This window comes from Chaetodon auriga, chromosome 11 (assembly GCF_051107435.1).
Source record: "Chaetodon auriga isolate fChaAug3 chromosome 11, fChaAug3.hap1, whole genome shotgun sequence".
Lineage (NCBI taxonomy): Eukaryota > Metazoa > Chordata > Actinopteri > Chaetodontiformes > Chaetodontidae > Chaetodon > Chaetodon auriga.
The window spans coordinates 10,596,444-10,611,835 of record NC_135084.1 but is presented as its reverse complement, the minus strand read 5'-3'; the positions used below and the strand labels follow the sequence as shown (position 1 = coordinate 10,611,835).

The 15,392-nt window shown below is 41.9% G+C and overlaps 1 protein-coding gene across 5 annotated transcripts in view; it reads right to left on the bottom strand.

Moving 5' to 3' along the window:
• The window catches only part of macrod2 (mono-ADP ribosylhydrolase 2), a 399,810-nt gene that overhangs the window by 65,715 nt on the left and 318,703 nt on the right, over nucleotides 1-15,392 (bottom strand). The window lies entirely within an intron of this gene.

Sequence of the window (15,392 nt, the reverse complement as noted above, 5' to 3'; positions counted from 1 at the left end):
GTGCATGCATGCACATACACACTCTGTTATTAAAAGAGCTGCAGAATGTTCATGAGGTGAGAATATTTGCTTTGAGTCATCACACAGACTGCTTTATCTTTTCCTGTGTGACCTGAATAAAACACAGCCTTTATTTTCATTAAACAGCTCCTTAATTATTGAGCCCTAAAACCAAAAAGCAGCCGCTGTGTGTCCTAGCTCGTGCTGGCAAGACTGCATGCATCATCTAAAGCCTTTTGAAGTTTGCCATACTTATCTATTGAAATCAGAGGCGGGAATCAAACATGTTGAATGCACATCCAAACCTCAACATGCAACAAAGAAAATTCAGACACAGGCTGTCTGCGGAGACACGAGCTGCATGAATAAAACAAAGAATGTATTTAGCTTGTTACTGCAGGCGGTGAGGCTGGAGTGTGCTGGCCCACACAGCAGCACAGAGCTCCAGATCAGAACATGAGAGCAGACCATGCACAGAGGTGGGGATGCAGAAAATGAGTGGTACAGTGAACAGACAGAGGATGGAGTGTTTGATGTCATCGCGAAACATATCCCTGAATTTCAGCACTTATCTAACCGCATACACAAATTTCTTACCCATCGGCTCTTTTATCTACCTCTGTTCTGTTCGTATCTATATGACACACTAAACTATTGTTATACAGTTAGTGGTGGTTTTCCACTGAACATTACATTTAACTGGAGTTTCTTCGCTCATGCAGATGATTCACCAGTGCCTCTCTAGCACTGACAATCTTCCAGTGACAACATTGTAATGATGCAAACAGCTTGATGCAGACGACTCTGAGGCCGTGCCTCCTCTCACAGGCACAGAGACTCAACAGTTTCTTAGTACAGCATTTATTTTTCTGTCCTGGCTGCAGGCTCTTTGACCCCCCAAAAGCCACATTGGGCATTTTGTGAGCAATTTTTCTCCGTCTCTAACTGGGCTGTGGCATGATCACGAAGGCCTGATTGTACTTTGATTGTTTCCAGCCCACTTCATGAGTGTATGGTGCGCCTGCCAGTCCTGGTGGACTGAATCACGACATAATGGGTTCATTAAAAATCGCCAAGACTGCTGGCATTGGGAGGAATGATTAGTGAGATAAGCAGGGGATATGAGCTTAATGGAACAAGAGGTGGCTCACCAAGATTAAAAGCCTTTTCCACATCACTGCCATTTTCCCTCCAATTCAGCAAATCACTTAATTGAAATTCTTTTAATTTTCTTTTTAATTTTCTCCTCAGACCCCTCCTGGAATTGCAACCCCAAGATGAATGGTAGACTGAGGTATGACTGTCAGACAAATTCAGCATGTCATCTTAGAGCCATTTTGTGACATGATTAGTAGTAGACTGTGCAGCAGCTTTAGCAGATCCAGGGTTTTGTCTGAAATATTATCGTTTGATACCCATATCAGGCAATACTTACTGCATCTACAAAAATAGAATCACACCTTGTGATCGTGAAATACTCTGACGCAACAAGATTGCAATGTTAAGGCTACAGGAAAACATTAGAAGACAACTAAAATTACAATCAAATTAGAGAGAAGCATCCCCTGCATAGACCATGACTAAATTCACAGGGCACAGACGGGAACATTAGTCCCCACTAGTTGCAGACTCATAATAAACCATAAAGTCTTAACATCAAACATGTCAAGAACCTGCTAAAAGCCAGATTCTATGGTGGCAGGAACACGGAAGTCGGAGGTTGGCTCCTGCCAGTCAAAAATTGAGAGTGAGGGCTTTGTAGTGTGATACCCCGTCAAGAGCTGTGGAGTCTCTGTGGTTTGTAGCACGGGCCTTCAGAGAAGCTGCGCAGAGGATGAGAGACATAAATAAGTCTACTCTGTCAGAGGCAACCGCAAAGCTGTCAGATGACGGAGCCCTCTCAGGCCTACAACAAAACACCCAGCATGCACCAAACCCCCCGCCCAAAAAAACAGACTACTTGTATGACTCAAGTTGACGCTACGCTATCTTGAGCCAATTTAGAATCGATTGCAAATGGAGATTAATAAATGCTATGTAATGTCATACAGCAGTATCAGGCTGCGCTGTACACAAACAACGATAGGCGCACACACATGCACATACACACACACACGTACTGCACATGCAGGCACAGGCTATACTTAGACCTAACCTTGAAAGATGTCTTTGTTAGCTCCATTAAGAAATCATCTCCCTTGCTAAAGCCAGACCACAAGCTGCCACTGAGCACTCTGTCAGCGGCATGTTTAGACAATAGCACGACTGAAGACTCAGTGATGATGTGACAGGCTGAGCTTGGTTACGGTCCAACCCCTGGCTGGCTGATGAAGGGAGAGGGGATGAATGGGGTCTTATCATGTCGTGTTGAGAGAACTCAAATGGCAAAAAAAGCTCAAAGCCTTCCAGAGATCCTCTCTCAATCTGTCTGTCAGAAGAGGATGAAAAGTGCCTGTGCTGAAGCTACCCACTGCTCATGCTTTAATGCCATTCAGTTTGCATTGACAGCGGCAGACAAAAAGTGGGTAATTATTTAGCATTGTAGTTTTTTTTAAACAAGGCTTGTGTAAATTGTTCCTCTGCAGTCTGGAGCCGGCGTTACATAAACAACGTGCTATGAAAACATCTGAGCACACCAGACGCAAAGAGGATGTGTCAGAGACGGAGAGAAGAACTCTTCTAAACACAGTGTTTGGAGAGTGAAGCCAGCTCAAGTGTACTCTGTGTGTTGTGAAGGTCATGGCTCAGACAGTCTGTCTATCTTCATTACATCCCGTCTTGCTTTATGATATACAGGACAACATTTCAGACCAAGAGCTTGGCTGCGAGCGTGAGAGCCGAGCTGACAGCATATTTAATGACTGTTGCGCTTTGAACCACAGCACAGGCTGCAGCAGCCTCCCTGCCAGAAGCCAGACAAAGCTAAACCTCATGCAGTATTTCATAAGTTTGCACTAAGAAGCCATTAGACTGGGATGCTCACAAACAACAGCGCAGGTGTTGACATAGATCTTCACTATACTGGGCATATGGCTGATTACACCCCTCTACACCGATATCAGTGACATAATAATGCAGCACTGATAACTGCTGGTATTATTGTATCAACACACCATCTTGACAATAGCTTTTTACCTGCTGACTAATGAAATAATAATTTCAATCTTCAGAATCAGTATGATTACCAGTGTAGATAACTCATTATCCCATTTGGCTCAGAGGAGTCCTTTTTTTTTTTTTTTTCTTTGTTCGTCATGATGAACCTGCTTTATGTAAAGCTTGTTATTCCGTTCCCGCAGTGCAGTACAATCCTGTCTCCTCACAGACAATTTATATTAAAACAATGACGACGGAATATGTAACTTTCTACCTTACTTCTTTGACTACTCTTAAAAAAGTGAAAAAAAAAGAAAGAAGTATAGTTATGATCATAATTAAAAATAAACTCACAAGGCACAATACATGCTAAGTGTCTTCATTAATTCTGATGGGATGTATGTAAGTGAATACACATTCAAACCTCATTAAAAGCTTCCCTGATGCAATTAATAGAATATATTTTCTTCAAAGACTGCCATTTTCACAAAGCTCGTGATTTCTCATATTTTAAGGGCCTTTTTATTCTCTTTAACGCAGCTGAGGGGAATTAATCTCATTTACATCTTATTTTTGTGACATTTCAAAAATTTATTAGACAGTTGGATAAAAAATATGGCTATGTGCCATCCTGCGTTAATGGCCTCCGGCAATAAGGGAAAGGCATCGACATTCAACTTTCAACATGAATTTTGTGGGTTTTACAAGTAAGGACAAACTCCGTAAACTCTGGCATGAAAGTGCTAAAAACTCCCACAGCTAGACAGACATGCGAGATAATCAATAGTTCCCATTGGAGAATGAATGTCTGCAGTATAACCTCATTCTTTGAGAAAATCCTGTCTGCTCAGTTTGAGGTTTGCCCTCTCCAGATGAGAAGGCAGAATTACTGTGCATCAAAGGCAGAAAATCATACCAGATTTGCCAGAATACTTTGGCTCTGTATCCTTCAGATTAGATTTGATGTCCATCAAAGCTTTTATGAAAAACTCTATATGCGGTGTTCACATTACAGAGCCAGAGTGCTTTTTATCCCATAACTGTGAACAAATCTAATCCAATGACTTCATGATGGCGTACATTTTCATTTCAGCACTCAGGAGAGACTGTTAACAGTGATTAAAAAAGAGGCACAAATCCCATTGATTTGTTTCAGTTGAGGAAACAATCTGGCACCGGATATCAGATTTAAATATTGTCTGAGCTTAGAAAAGGAACTGGGGGAAAGTTGAGGGTGTGTCAAAAAAATAGCTATTTTTTTGGTGTTCATTGTGTAGTTTCTGCAGCCAGCCGCCTCTGATAAGCATTGCCTTCATACACTTTACCCCACTTCACTCTGCTCCATCTTTTGCAGTTACAAAAGCAGAAGAAGACAAATACAACTTCATAGCAACACTGCTTTAGCTATGCTGGTTGAGCAGGGACAGACTCTGGTGTACTGTCAAAGTTCAGCACATAAATAGTAATTCAGTGCTCCAGGCGAGGAGAACACGGGAGCGTACTGGGGACCACTCAACAAGACGACAGGTTCTTAACGGCTTCCACTGAATAAAAAATAGGAAACACAGAGAATACAGAGTGATGGAAGAGCCTGGGCGCATCAGATGCTCTCTTTAATATGTCTGGGATAAGGAGGAAGAAACCTTTGTCAGCCTATTAAATGAGAAACAGCAGTTTGGGCAGTTACAGACTGAAGAATCTTGAGCCCTGCACTGCAGTGTGCCTGTAATGAGAAAGCAGGTGAGTACAGGATTTATGTAGACCTGTTTATCGATTTAAAATTGAAATACAGTTTATTACCCCCATTGAAATATTTCACACTGAAATATAGTCTTACAATAAATACATAGCACAGGTAGGGCTCACAGTTATTTAGAAAAAGCCAGCTGAGCGGTTCCACAGTCTTCAATACATTACTGACATAGTAATGCCCAAATTCGGTTAGGTTCACACTGATTAAGGTCCAGAGAGGGAAACCCTGCAATATGGAATCCACCAGTGCAAACAACTGAAATAAACAGCATTACGGAGGAGCAGAGAGGCAATATCAGAGATTGCCCTGAGAGACTGTAATGGAAAAGGACTTGTTCTGTCACAGCCTCTCATGGTGATAGAATGCCACATGCTCCCTTCTGACAGTGTGATATTGGCTTGGCATGAGCTTGATGAATGTATCAGCCATAAGTCAGACAAAAGCCTGCCCTTCCTGGAACAGCACCCTCTAAGATGTTTATACCGGGGCATAGAGACGGACGTTGTGTAATAGGAATGGGACCATTGTCTGAAATAGGTTTATGGAAAGCGGGCAGGCCCAATTCCAATGCAAGCTATTATTTCAAATAGAATGTTATTACTCTTTGAGGTTAGATGCATTGCTGTTTGGAAAATAAGACGGGCATTTGGCTGAGGTGACTTTGCAGCACCCCTTGAGAGAGTGGGCCGTAACTTCCTGGTGCTTGGTTGTGGCAGGAGGTGAAGGGAAAGAAAGGTGGGGAGGATGGACGATGAGAGGATGAGGGGTGACCTTTCCCCGGGTAGGTGATGACCCATCCCAGACCACCTGGCTTCCTGCCAGGGTCAAGCAATTAATGCTGCCCTCCTTTGATTACTTCAGACAGCCTGGGGATACAGCAGGCCAGCAGATAGTGTCCAGTCCGGGAGCGTTGCACAAGGCAAGGAGGAGACAGCTCTGACGAAGGTTCAAGCTGGGGTCACACTGTTAACATACACAGCCACTATAAACAGCGGAAAAAGTAAGCCGCTTTGCTTAATTATTTTTGCATTTGCATAGCAAATGCGGCGTAAACACACTTGGTTGTCTCTAGGCCTTGTCACTCCGGCCTACAGCTTCAGCAACCTGAGCTCGTCTATACAGTTAATATTACAGCTCACAAAGATGAAAAGGGTCTTAAAAACTTTTCATACAGCAGGGCATAAGCCGGCCTGTAAGGATGTAGTTTCTTTTTTAACTAAGCAAATACAAGGGGAGACTAGACAAGAGGGAGTAAAGCTGTAATAGACAAAAGCATCTGCCATCCAAATTCAAGCCCTATAGCCTTCTCACAGTGAGGGCCTCCAGCCCCGTACCGTGCAGCTGACCTCAGTGCCCAGCATTATCTCTGAAGCCCCGTTTAGTTACAACATGTACCACTCCTACTGTACTAGCCTTTCTGGCCGTGTCCCACAGAGAGCTTGTCAATCAGCACTGTGAAGATGATTTATCAGTAAAGGTTAAGAGTCAAACAATGACATCATATGAAGGCATAGGGGTGGTAAAGTAAATCACACCTGGTAATGACGAACACTGGCTCACGGCTTTACACATCTCTCTTCCTGCAGCTCAATTCGAAAAAGGCAAACTGCATGGGGGATTAGCTCCTCAGAACTCAGCATGACTCGGACTGAACCACAGCTTCAACCTTTAACACAACTTTGAAGAGCATTTATACCCTTTCATGGTTCACCGAGTCAATCGGGCACCACTGGAGATATGAGCATCTTCATCTCATCTTGAATAGCTTTCAGTATACGGCTGGTTTGTACAAAGCTAGCGAATCATATGGTTTCATGTAGATATACGAGTGGAATTCGTAGGTAGGTAGGTGAGTGACTAAGAGCACGTGAAAAATGTTGGTATCGGTGATTCTGGCCAATTTTTAAAATTCACACAGAAATAAAAAAAAAAAAAATGATTTGATCGGGACATGTGTGGCATGACATGCAAAACACTAGAGCCTCTTTCACTCTTTTAACTGTGGCAACCCTTATTTCTGAATACAACCTTGGGCAAAAAAAAAAAAAAAAAAAAAATGCCCTGATCAAGTAATTTATGCTTAGAAATAAAACATTGACTTTCAAATGCGCCACCGCCTGAAGCCAGGCTTTGAGGCTGATTTGATCCCCCTTTGAGATGGTGAGAGATACGGCCCATTCCCCCTAATCACATGCCAGAGACCGTGCAATCACACAGCAACAGCTAAAGTAATCACTGCGGTGGTCTCCACCCCTCCTCCCTGAACTGAGCCTCAACCCTTCAGCATCTGTAGCGTCGGGAAGTCCTGCATATGTGCTCCACATACAGAAACACTGTAGCCCAATATTCACACTGTAAGCAAGTTTGTCGATGGGGTGGCTGATAATGACCACCTGTGAATGGTGGAAGGCTGCGACGGCATGAGCAGTGGCCTCATGCAGCTATGTTTGAACAGGATGGTGGAGGATTTGTTGCTGCTTAGGTACTGCTGTTTCATTACGTTACAGTACATCGCCCCATACAGTACGTCGCCCAAATGGTGGATGCAACCAATCTTCAGCTTTATTTTAGAAATATTTCTTCCTGTGAGTTTTAGAATAAATAAAAATACTGTTGGAAGTTAGAATGCTGGGAACGTATGCAACCTCTCATTCATTCTGCAGGTGTCAGGGAGAGCTTTTGTTTGTGGAAAACAACACAATGGCGGGGAAACCAGAAAGCATGGGACTCTGATGCCTGTAACAAGTTAAGCTGCAGCAAACTTTTTAATTAACAAGCTTGTTGACCATATTTTTCTAAGCTGTACATTAAATGGACTTCTCGTGACTTGGTTATCATGTGGCCGACTGTGTGAACGTAAGGTAAACACCTGCATAATTCATAAGACAGAAGTATTCAGAATTTATACATTTTGTTGCTTAAAACGATGAAAAACTAAGCTTACATTTATTCAAAGGCTTCAAAAAGGATTGTGATTTAAATGACTGGACTCCATACTGGTTTCAGATGTGACAAAACATAACTGTACATATTCAGCTGTGAAGGTTTTTCTTTTGCTGTACCCTTCAATAAACACTTCATCACACTGGTGATGCTAACCAAGGTTATTTGCAGGTCCCAGACTTTATGGGTTGATATCACCACAAGTGATTGAGAGGAGAGTGGAGTGGTCATAATGTTTTTCATCCACTGTGTTTCTGCAGGCTGTAGATAGACTACGCAGTTAATGGCTTTGATGAGCGTTCTCATGACAACATGGCAGCGGGGTTTTTTTGTTCTGTTGTCGGAACTTGCGGCAGTGTTCAAATTAGCTTACTGGGTCATGTACCGTACTTAGAAGAGCATACACTAAACAGTCGGAACACACACATACACACACGCGACACCTCCACAGTTAAGGTCTCCATGCTTCAGCGTGGCGTACTGCAGTGTAAAATTGTGTTCAAATAGAGTGAATGAGCTAGTTGGAGTTTGATGAGTCTCCTGTCCTCTTCTGAACCAATAGCTCGACCCACTCTTGCTTTATCTCGGTGTGCCAGCCAACCGCTATCTGTGCTACACTAAATCAATTAGCATGTCATTAAGATAGCTTGCTCCAGCACAGTAAGCATGGAGGTGGGAATACAGTATCTGCACCAACGGAGAGAGCTGAACTCAGAGGGCATCATATCTCAGTGTTCATGTGTTAGCGTGAAGTGGGCTGTATTTATTGGTGGGCTCCGTGCATGTATACAAGACATATCAGTCTCTAACAACTAAACATCACCACAAAAAAAAACAGTTTTACTTTGTCCCAAATAAGCACCAGTGCTCAATAAGGAGAAAATATGCATAGCTGATGTGTTTAGGGTGCTGTTAGTTGGCTCTTAAGGCTTCAATAACAACCATAGCGATTTGCCTTCTTATCACATACAGCTTTTCAATTACTTACTTATATCTGAGGGAAACATGTTATCAGTCCTGTGAGCTTTAGCTGTGAGTTTTATTTATTCCTTTATTAATTCTTGTCATTCTAAGTAGGGACAGAGCATTAAGAGAATATTCAATTCAGGCTCAAAGTCACCTTACATCAGAGAACAAGGTGATCATTCTGCAAATTACCATGAGTAAAGCAACACCTTGGTCTTTGGACACGATAGAGAGATGATAGGCTTAATCCCCATTCGCGCAGAGAGGATTTCTCTCTGAAGGCAAGAGCTCAATCAAACCGTTCAGATAAACACTGGAAATACTGTAGCATTTGCTGCTCATGATAAACTTTTCTTTATCTTTGACAGCACGAGCGCTTAATCAAAACCGCCTTTCCCTCCGCAGATAACATAAAGTGCGAAAAGTGAAACATTTAAAAAATAACTTTCACTCACGTCAATTCAGAAATTGGATCCATATCATCTTAAATCTATTTAAATACTGAAACTAGTAGTATTTAACGACACCAACCTGAGGTCAGGGGAATCAAAGAGCACACATCGTATTATCCAGAGTGGGCCAGATAATAAAATCCTCAGATCATAAAAGCCATAAAATCCCCATTCTACTGCCTTGGGCCAAATGGCTGCCACTAATGTATTAGACTACATGGCATGCATTAACACTGGTGCCAGGAAAGTAATTCTCTGACAGGGAAAACTAATAAGGCATTCACACACTATTTCTGTAGCTCAATCTGCAGGTATTTGACAGCAAGGCTTAAGAGAGAATACAGTTCTCTCAGGTCAAACTGTGCGTCTCCATCCACACAAGACAGTGTGGAGGCAGAGTCGAGTGTTTAGTCATGCTCTCAGCTCCTGATCAGGCCATATCTCCCTGATGCTCTCAGTCACAGCAAACGATTCAAAAGGGGCTAGACACTGACTTCAAAAGCCCTGTGCTGGCTTTGAACACCATGCCAGTTGCACAAACCATCAGCAGCACATCAGCATCCTTGAGGCACGCATGGAGCAAATTCGTGCCTCCCTCGGCTACAGATGCAACGTTTGGCAAAATCTTCTCACTGGATACTAGACAATAAAAACACCATGAAGGGGTAATGCAGCAACACAGAGCATAAGTACAGCCCCACTTAGTGTTAGCTTCTGTTCCAGTGGCTTTCAGGTCTCACAGTGTTTTCTGAGAGCGCTGCTCATGACTCTAAACTGAACTTACTGAGTTTTTCAGTCCATACTTTAACCTAAATGGGCATCTACCACTGTACTGGACAGTGACATTTAAAAAGCAATGTTTTCGGTTAGCTTTTTTCATCACTATTTTTGTTGAACTTCTTTGACACAACAGAGGAAATATATAAATGTATACAAAAAAAAAAAAAACACTATTAAAAAAATAACACTATTAACAATAAATCAAAGGAAGAAGCTTCTCGTTTGAACAGATTGAATAACAGTTACAGGACTCATTTATCTCTAAGCACATATACAGTATGTACTTAATGTCCACAGAAGTGAAATAATTAATTTATTAATCAACGACTATTCTGATTATTACAGATGGATCCTTTCTTTAAGCACAAATGCCAAAAATTTACTCTTTCTTGCTTCTCCAAATGTGAATATTTGCTGGTCTGATCACAAATTACTGCAATTGGAATACTCAAGTAATCAAGACAATTATTGCTAGATTAATCTATAATGAGAATAATCCTTCTAGTTGCAGCCGTATGGTTCCCACAGTTTAACCAAGAACACACACCAGAGTGATTTCTATAGAAGTGTTTCACAGGCCATATTGCTCAGAATGAAAATCAGTCTTTATGCCTTCTCAGTGCACATGTAGTTTAAACTCTGGTCCTAGCTTTTGCTCCAAAAAAATAAAGGGTTGTCCTTGAGAGGTTACGTTTCAATAGCAAGTGGTTATAGTTTGCTGCCATTCATTCAAGAAGAGTGTTTGTTGCACTGCAGTATGCAGTAAATCTGTGGTATGTCACAATTAATGTGTAGCACATGTCTTCATGCCAAGATCACAGGACGTGCTAAAACAGAAGTTTGCTGCTCACATGCATCTTTCCAGTCTGCTATACTGTACTACCCAACTTCCATGTTGCTATCAAAACCTCAAGAGAGATGTTGTTGAATACTAACAAAACAGTCGCTTTTATTTCTAACATGCATTATCATGTTTTACCTTTTTAGAGAGACTGCTGAAAAAAAAACAAAAAAAAAACGCCTATTGAAAAAACACTGTCTGGATGACGCTAATGGAACCGAGGCTAGCAGGAAAAAATGGGATGCGACTTTCACTTTCTCTTTGTGCTCTCTGAGGCAATTCATCATCATTTTAACCACCATGTATAGTAGGTGATAAACAAGCAAAGCGAGCACATACATATGTGGTTTACCGTGCGCTCACCATGCCTGTTTGATAAAGCTGGTCACAATACTCAAAAATGTAATTCACATTTTCTAAAGGTGAACCTGCACAATACAGCCATGATAACAGCGGCCATCCATCTTATTCAGCTGAATGACAATGAATGCCTCAATATTGTCATGCTATAGCCCCATCTGCCAAAGCCTAGACAGCCTTGCATTCACATAGAAAAACACAATCATACAAAGCATACACCATACTGTATTTATTCCTAATAGCCACTTGACATTTGTCACAAGTCACTGTTCAATCTCCAGCCAGGGCTTGAAATGGAATTTATTATCAGGTGTCTTAAATGACAAATGCTGCTAAGGTAAACAGATCATTCACAGAAAAGGGAAAAGAGACGTAAACACCTGTTTTGGGAGCGTCATCGGCACATTGCAGTGCTTACTACTAAAGCCCAAGACAGAGTGATGTTGAAAGGTGAAATCTCTACACATAAGTTTTATCCTGAGCGGCACAGCGCAGCAGAGCTTATTACAGACTACCAATCAGTCTCAAGTGTTCAGACTGTGTCAGTAATGCTGGACTGCTGGGCCCTTGAAAAGCTTCATTAAAAAGCTTGGCCATCCAGAGCACATCCGTGGCAGCCAAATAAAGTGTCACACCACATTTTTCATCTGCAGATTAAACCTATGTAAGCCTGAATTAAACCAAATTAGATCTGAAAATGAGAAATAAACCAAAGCCAGATGAGCGGAGGGGCCAGTGTGCTGTGAGTGGGAGGAAGCTGTTCTGATACCATATGGAGAACTGGTTGTGTTGGGTTGTCACCGCAAGCCTTTATGCATTTTTGGAGAGATTAGAGGCTCCTGGTCTGTTTTCTACACATACCCACATATTCTATTTCATTTATTCGTGTGGATACAGGGAAGCAGATTCTGACCTCCCTTATTCTTTCATCTATTGTGATCTGAAGGATCATTCCTGCACTCAAGTCTCTCTAGATTAAAGGATGCGCTTTTCCTGACCATGGCGAGGCTGTTTATTCGACCACAATGGAAGTCTAGGTGCTTTTAAGAGTGAATTTCACACTGGCATTGGGGCTCTTTGTGTGCTGGTGAGTGCATCAGGGCTACAGTGTGCTGGCCTGGGAGATAGACTCACTGCTAATCAATCACGCAGTGTCCTTTTTTTGTGTGTGTGTGTCCTCTCTCTCTGTCTTGCACACATACACACACTGCATGCACACAAAGGCCCTTGCTGTTCGATGTAACAGTGTCTTCAGACCTCAGACCCTCTTGTGCCCACATTTCAATCAGCGGCCAATTACAGTCCAGTCTCAGATCTTGTACTAAAGTGAAAGTAACAGTGTCACAGTGTAGACATCCGCTGTTACAGGTAAGAGTCCTGCATTCAAAATGTTCCTTGAATAACAGTACAAAAGTATAAGCATCAAAATATACTTGAAGTACAGACAGTAAAAGTACTCATTATGCAGAATGGCCCATTGCAGAATAGCGTATATGAGCCGAGTGGCCAGCACCAAGCAGCTGACAGATCTGGTGTGGACCAGGGGAATCCTACTGTTTAATTAAAGCAAAGCCCATATAATTACTGGTGCATTATTGTATATATCACTTTAATGTTGCAGCTGGTAAAGGTATGGCTAATTTTAACTACCTTATAGTGTATACCGATGAGTAGCTCGTGATTTCTGCACTGAGAATCAATAAATTCTTATCTTAACCTATAATAATACATCATATTTAGTTTTAATTATATTATGCATTATTAATCTGAATCTGCAAAGTAACCAGTTACTAAAGTTATCAAATACATATAGTGGAGTAAAAAGCCTCCATTTGCCTCTGCAGTGTAGTTCAGTTGAAGTGTAAAGTAGCAGAAAGTAGAGCACCTCAAACCTGTACTTAAGTGCAGTACTTGAGTTAATGTACTTTCCACCGCTGTGGGTAACACATGCACACACACATAAACAGCTGGACAAGCACAGACAATGCTATCAGGTCAGAATATGTGTGTCCGTGGAGGGGGTGGGGAGGAGGTCTGTGGCCTGTACTCTGCCACCCCAGTGTGTTAGATCCTCAGCCAGCCCATTGTACTGAATTCAGCCACAATAGCGCTGTATCTTCCCCATAGCAGAGCCCTTATCATGGCCCTGAAATGACTCGTCTCTGTGGATGCCACAACACAGGCTCCTCAGCGCTGAGCACACCGAGCTGGAGGTGAGCGAGCGGAGCGATCTAGTCCTATTGTTCCATGCATGATAAACTGGGATTCAAACCTTTCATTGTCGCTCTATCTTTGGAAAGCTGTGATATGAGCTACTGTCGCAAAGCTGAACTTCTGCAAGCCTTCTGATGGTATGGCATACAACTTCTCATCACTTGGAAACATTGTTTGAGGGGAGATTGAGAAAACAAATTAAACAACAATGTGCACAACAATGTGCACAACAATGTGCGCCATACTGTAAAGTACATTCAAGAGCTGTCACAATGTCTTTATTGACTGTAAGCTCTATAAAAGGCATGCGGTAAACAACTGTCAGCGCATTATTTTCTTATGTTGACACAAATCCTGAAACAGAATCACGTCAGTTATCAATCAGGTTGACACTGGGTGTGTCAGTTGAGAAAATGCTGCGGTGATAAAATGCATTTCTGCATACATGAGACAAAGCAGGAGACATTCATGTTGTTATTTAATGTTGAACAAAACCCGAACATAGCTAACGGGAAAGACTTGCTGCTCCTTCAGGAAGGTTCAGATTCCATTAGACATTAATTTGAACTCTGCTTAGTTTCTCAATTTCTGTCGGGGAAAAACTAATTTGACATAATTACTTTAAAAAAATCTATATACATATATATATATATATATATATTTTATTTTATTTTTTTTTAAATCTGTTTTGGGATGCACCAAGAGTAACTAAGCACCAAGCAGTGGTGACTGAATTGAAATTGGAGGGAAGACCTCCTGCTTCAGTGCATGTTGTTCTGTGGTTTGATTGGAAGACTTTGAATGTAAGGGAAGCACTGCTGTGCTTCTGGGTAAAATGCATCACTTTATTCTCTCTGATCTCGTTAAAAGCTTACTCACTCTTGGTCTAGTTAGAGTTGAAGATCCACGGCTTGTGCTCGTGGAGCTTTGCCAAACAGTGTTCAGGGAAGCCTCTGTAGACATCTACCCCTCTCTCCATGAATTGTAATATTTTCCACTTGATCTACCCACACCAGAGATAGCTATCAGTCAATGCATCACAAAATTGCCTCTTATGTGCAACAGTGCAGTCTCCGTATGGCAAGTAGCAATCCTGGATGTGGAACAACACAACCACAAAAGTCAGCTTTTGCACATTAGCTTGTTATTTACAGTCAGCAATAAGCTATATAAAACCTTCTTTACGCCAGAGTGTTGATGGATTCCCCAAGTACATGTTAGAGCAATCATCAGGCAGAGAATAAGTGCCGCAAACATAGCACATCAACTGCAAAGTAATCCAGCAGCTCAGAATCATTTGACTGCCTGTTCACAACATCCATAACACCGTCTGAGGCATGTTGTGGCACATCAAGCTGTGAGCTTTATAAAACACCTCAATCCACAGTGACAGACATACACATTGTCACAGTAAACAGAGATGACCCCCGACTGACTCTGATAAACGCTCTGTACGGCCTTAAACAGCCTCCGGAGAAATGAACACAATTCTGTGATCACGAACTTTCAATGAAAATACATCATGGTGAGAAATACCCATTTTAATGCATGTCACATATAATAATGCTGCTGTAAAAAAAGCCTTGAGCAACAAGCTTAGAACTGCTTGTACAACCCTGATTCCAAAAAAGTCAGAAAGTTGTGTACAGAATGCAATAATTGGAAATGGCTTTACAAAGTGTTCCTGAGGCAAAGCAGTACTATCTTTTATCCAATCATGTGTTCACAGAGTGGTTAACCTCGCTCATCCTTGCTTATGAACAACTGAGCCTTTCCAGGATGCCCCTTTCATACCCAATCATGATACTCTCACCTGTTACCAATGAACCTGGAATGTTCCAAACAGGTGTTTTTGGAGCATTCCACAACTTTTAAAGTTAGTCCCAGCTTCAGTTTGGTCATTTTGTAATAAGGTTGAGTTGACATGGTTAATTGGTGCTGACACATTCCGAGTCACATACGAAAGTGGGTGAAGCGCGAACAAGGC